Genomic DNA, 5,768 nt, shown 5'->3' with positions numbered 1-5,768 from the left:
CAATTGCAACATTTAAAAGGGATCTGGATAGGTATATGAATAGGAAGAATTGAGAGAGATATGGGCCAAGTGCTGGCAAATGGGATTAGATTAGTTTAGGATATCTGATCGACATGGATTAGTTAGACCAAAGGGTCTGTTTCCGTGCTGTACATCTCTATGACTCTGAGAGACTGAAGAGGGATATAGACAGATTAAGTAAGTTGGCAAAAACTTGGCAGATGGAATATAAGGTGGAGAAATGTGAGGTTATGTACTTTGGCAGACAGAATAGAGGAGCTGAGTATTATTTAAATGGAAAAACACTGCAGAAACCTATGGAACAGAGAGATTTTGGAGTCTCCATCTATGAATCTCAAAAAAATGAGCTTTTATTTTCAGTGGGTATTAGGCAGGCAAATGTAATGTTGACTTTTATTTCAAAAGTAATGAAGTATAACATAGTGAGTTTTGCTGAAACTTTACAAGACACTAGTCAGAGGACTGTTAGAATGTTGTAAATGGTTTTGGATCACTTTTATGAAAAGAAAACATAAGGACATTGGAGCCCGTCCAGAAAAGGTTCACAAGGGTGATATACCAGGTATGGAGGGACTGTCTTTTGATGAGAATTTGCATATATTGGGTCTGTACACTTTTAACATAGTGAAGAATGAGAGGTGACCTGACGGAATGATGCAAGATTCTTTGGGGACTTGACAGGGTAGATATGGAAAGATTGTTACCCCTGTAGGAGATTCCCAGACTTAGAGGGCATAATCTCGGAATAAGGAATCACGCCATTATGACATCGATGCAGTGGAACCTCTTCTCTCAGGGGACAGTGAATCTGTGGAATTCTTTACCATAGGGAGCCACTGAGACTGGTTTATTAAGGCTAAGGTAGAAAGAGTTTGAATCAGTGAGGGAATCAAGCAAATGGGGAACAGACAGGAAAGTGGAATTGAAAATTAATGTCAAAGCCCCTGCAATCTCCTCCCTTGTCTCCCACAGTAGCCTGGGCTACAACTCCTCTGGACCTGGGGATTTATCCATGTTCAAACCTGCTAAAACCACCAATACCTCTTTTCACTCATTGCTAAATTGTTCAAGTATATCACAGTTTCCCTCCCTAATTTCTATACCTACATCATCATTCTCTGTAGTGAATGTAGATGCAAAGTTCTTATTCAAAAACTTACCTATGTCTTCCATCTTTGAAATAAAATCCTTATTCCTGACCAGGAATTGAACCTGGGCCAAGGTTACAAAAGCACCAAATCCTAAACACCAGATCACCAGGAAAACTAACCTTGTTTATCTTGTCTTACTGATATCTGTTATAAATACACTTTTTCTTCTTCATTTTACTCTCTACTTCTTTTGTCATCCAGGGAGCTTTGGATTTGTTTGCCTACCATTCTTTTTCATCGGAATAGGCCTTGACTGTTCTTTAGATGGGTCAGTTTTTGTCCAATGTGTGCAGGAGGATTTCCAACAAGATAGGCCTACAAGAGTCAAGGCCACATTGGATTTGATACTGGGTAATGAACTAGGCCAGGTGTTAGATTTGGAGGTAGGTGAGTACTTTGGTGATAGGGCCCACAATTTGGTTGCATTTACTTTAGTAGCGATGGAAAGTATATACCGCAGGGCAAGAGAGATAGCTGTGGGAAAGGCAATTATGATGCGATTAGGCAATATTTACAATGCATAGGATGGGGAAGGAAACTGCAGGGGATGGGCACACTTGAAATGTGGAGCTTGTTCAAGGAACAACTACTGCGTGTCCTCGAAAAGTATGTACCTGTCAGGCAGGGAGGAAGTGGTCGAGCGAGGGAGCTGTGGCTTACTAAAGAAGTTCAATCTCTTGTCAAGAGGAAGAGAAGGCTTATGTAAAGATGAGACATGAAGGCCCAGTTAGGACGCTTGAGAGTTACAAGTTAGCCAGGAAGGAGCTAAAGAGAGCGCGAAGAGGAGCCAGGAGGGGACATGAGACTTCTTTGGCAGGTAGGATCAAGGAAAATCCTTTCTATCGATATGTCAGGAATAAAAGAATGACTAGAGTAAGATTATGGCGAGTCAAGGACAGTAGTGGGAAGTTGTGCGTGGGCTCTGAAGTGATAGAGGAAGCACTTAATCAGTATTCGCACAGGAAAAAGACAATGTTGTCGAGGAGAATACTGAGATACCAGCTATTAGACTAGATGGGATTGAGATTCATAAGGAGGAAGTGTTACCAATTCTGGAAAGTGTGAAAATAGATAAGTCCCATGGGCCAGATGGGATTTACCTTAGGATTTTCTGGGAAGCTGAGGAGCAGATTGCAGAGCCTTTGGCTTTGATCTTTATGTCATCATTGTCTACAGGAATAGTACCAGAAGACTGGAGGATAGCAAATGTCCTCTTGTTCAAAAAGGAGAGTAGAGACAACCCTGGTAATTATAGACCAGTGAGCTTTACTTTGGTTGTGGTAAAATTTTGGAAAGGGTTATAAGAAATAAGATTTATAATAATCTAGAAAGGAATAATTTGATTAGGGATAGTCAACATAGTTTTGTGAAGTGTAGGTCATGCCTCACAAGCCTTATTGAGTTCTTTGAGAAGGTGACCAAACTGGTGGATGAAGGTAAAGTGGTTGATGTGGTGTATTTCGATTTTAGTAAAGCGTTTGATAAGGTTCCCCACGGTAGGCTATTGCAGAAAATATGGAGGCAGGGGATTGAGGGTGATTTAACAGTTTGGATCAGAAATTGGGTAGTTGTCAGAAGCTAGTGAGTTGTGGTTGATTGAAAATGTTCATCCTAGAATTCAGTTACCGGTGGTGTACTGCAAAGATCTGTTTTGGGGCCACTGCTGGTTGTCATTTTGATAAATGACCTCGATAAGGGCGTAGAAGGATGGGTTAGTAAATTTGCGGATTACACTAAGGTCGGTGGAGTTGTGGACAGTGCGGAAGGATGTTGCAGGTTACAGAGGGACATAGATAAGCTGCAGTGCTGGGCTGAGAGGTGGCAAATGGAGTTTAATGAGGAGAAGTGTGAGGTGATTCATTTTGGAAGGAGTAATAGGAATACAGAGTATACTGAGCTAATGGTAAGATTCTTGATAGTGTAGATAAGCAGATAGATCACGGTGTCCATATGAATAGATCCCTCTATGTTGCCACCCAGGTTGATAGGTTTGTTAAGTAGGTGTATGGTGTGTTAGCTTTTATTGGTAGAGGGATTGAGTTTCAGAGCCATGAGGTCATGTTGCAGCTGCACTTGGAGTACCGTATACAGTTCTGGTTGCCGCATTATACGAAGGATGTGGAAGCTTTGGAAAGGGTGCAGAGGAGATTTACTAGGATGTTAAAGGGAAGATCTTATGAGGAAAGGCTGAGGGACTTGCGGCTGTTTACATTAGAGAGAAGGAGGTTGAGAGGCGACTTAATAGAGACATAAAAGCTGATCAGAGGATTAGATAGGGTGGACAGTGAGAGCCTTTTTCCTTGGATGGTGATGGCTAGTGTGAGGGGATGTAGCTTTAATTTGAGGGGTGATAGATATAGGACAGATGTCAGAGGTAGTTTCTTTACTCAGAGAGTAGTAGGGGTGTGGAATGCCCTGCCTGCAACAGTAGCAGACTCGCCAACTTTAAGGGCGTTTAAATGGTCATTGGATAAACATACGGATGATAATGGAATTGTTTAGGTTAGATGGGCTTCAGATTGGTTTCACACATTGGCGCAACATAGAATATAGAACATTACAGCACAGGACAGGCCCTTAGGCCCTCGATGTTGCGCCGACCTGTGAAACTAATCTGAAGTCCATCTAACCCAGGCAATACTCCAAGTGTGGCCCCACCAGACCACTGAAATGCCTGAACTGTGCTATAATGTTCTATGTCGTATGTTCTCAAACTATCTTTCCTCTAAAGGTAGCCCCATTGTTCAATTATAGTCTTTCCTATTATGCTTTGTTTCCAATTCGTTAGATTCATTTGCACCCTTTGAGAGAGTTAACTCTCCTCTATTAATTATTTATGCTGTTACATTCATAGTCCTTTTTCACAATCTAACCATATTATACAATGATCTCTGTCCCTGAAGTGCTCCACACTGACTTTTGATCTATTTGGTTCACTTAATTCCCAAGAACCAGGTTTAGCAATGCCTCCTTTCTCATTGGACTGGAAGCCTATTACTACAGAAAATTTCCCTGAACACACAGGGTTCTGATTGTACCTCAAACCACTCTCTGCAAATTCCCATATAAAGGACTTTTGCCCGAAACGTCGATTTCGCTGCTCCTTGGATGCTGCCTGAATTGCTGTGCACTTCCAGCACCATTAATCCAGAACAGTAGTAAATAATTCCTATTAAAAAAATTAAAAATACCAGTTTCATCAATTTTACATCATCGCTCAATACATGTAAACCTTTGCACTTCTGACTCAGTTCGTTACACTTGGATGATATATTATCATTTACAGCAAGAAGGAACTAGAACAAAATGTGCCTTTCATTACCTCAGGAGTTCCTGAAGTGTTTTGCAGCCAATTCCAAGGACCAGTGCCAAAGCAGTCATCTTCTAATTTATCTGAGGGTCAAAGATGGGTTAAAGATTTACAAAATCCTGGATGGAAGAAAATATATTCAATACGTCACATTCTGATTGCCATCTTTGTGAGCAGCTACATCAATCTGTGTATAGATTGTTAGTACACAGGTACCAATTGTCACTAATGCGGAGGTTCGACCTGGCCCCAGTGTTGCGAAGGATGAGTCTGACCATGTTTTCACAAAACACTCCAAGTAGTTGAGCCATTTTGTCCCACCTGTCCCTCGCTCAAACATTTGTACAGAAAACACCTTTGACCACAGTTCACCAGGCAGTGGTTAGGAATTTCCTTCCCACCTGTTTCTCTGTCATGCCAGGCTGGAGGATTTGAGCTACAGGGAGAGGCAACATAGGCTGGGGCTGTTTTCCCTGGAGTGTCGGAGGCTGAGGGGTGACCTTATAGAGGTTTATAAAATCATGAGGGGCATAGATAGGATAAATAGACAAGTTCTTTTCCGTGGAGTGGGTGAGTCCAGAACTAGAGGACATAGGTTTAGGGTGAGAGGGGAAAGATTTCAAAGAGACCTAAGGGGCAACTTTTTCACTCAGAGGGTGGTGCGTGTATGGAATGAGCCTCCAGAGAAGGTGGTGGAGGCTGGTACAATTGTACCATTTAAGAGGCATTTGGATGGGTATATGAATAGGAAGCATTTGGAGGGATATGGGCCAGGTGCTGGGAGGTGGGACTAGATTAGGTTGGGATATCTGGTTGGCATGGGCAAGTTGCTATACATCTCTATAACTATCTGCAAACTTGGCTACAGCACATTCATTTTTCTTATCCAAGTCCTAAGTCCTATATGGTGGCCCTAGCACTGATCCCTGTGGCTCTCCATTAGTTACAGACGATATAAAGACAGGTGGAGAAGCAAGTAGTTCTGAGGAAGCGGTGAGGCTGCAAGAAGGACTTGGACAGGCTGGGACAGTGGGCAAGGAAGTGACAGATAGATTATAGTATGGAAAAATGTGAGGTTATGCATTTTGGTGGGACAAATAGAGGGGTAGATGATTTCCACATGATGAAAGGCTTTGGAAATCTGCAGCACAACGGGACTTGGAAATTCTTGTTGAGGATTCTCTTTAGGTTAACATACAGGTTCAGTTGGCAGTTAGGAAGATAAATGCAACTTTAGCATTCAATTTATGAGGACTAGAATGCAAGAGCTGAAATTTACTGCTGAG

General features: G+C 42.0%; 1 long non-coding RNA gene across 2 annotated transcripts in view; it reads right to left on the bottom strand.

The window, feature by feature from the left end:
* Nucleotides 1-4,572, bottom strand: part of LOC122549148 — a 20,154-nt gene extending 15,582 nt beyond the window's left edge. Inside the window, exon 1 of one of the 2 annotated variants that reach the window (XR_006311428.1) lies at nt 4,495-4,572. This is a non-coding gene — a long non-coding RNA (uncharacterized LOC122549148). Of the gene's footprint in view, nt 1-4,210; nt 4,297-4,494 lie in introns of those variants that run through there. The other variant, XR_006311432.1, reaches the window with a different exon arrangement.
* Nucleotides 4,573-5,768: the final 1,196 nt, after the last annotated feature.

This window comes from Chiloscyllium plagiosum, chromosome 1 (genome assembly GCF_004010195.1).
Source record: "Chiloscyllium plagiosum isolate BGI_BamShark_2017 chromosome 1, ASM401019v2, whole genome shotgun sequence".
NCBI classification, from domain to species: Eukaryota; Metazoa; Chordata; class Chondrichthyes; order Orectolobiformes; family Hemiscylliidae; genus Chiloscyllium; species Chiloscyllium plagiosum.
This window is presented reverse-complemented; position numbering and strand designations above follow the sequence as displayed.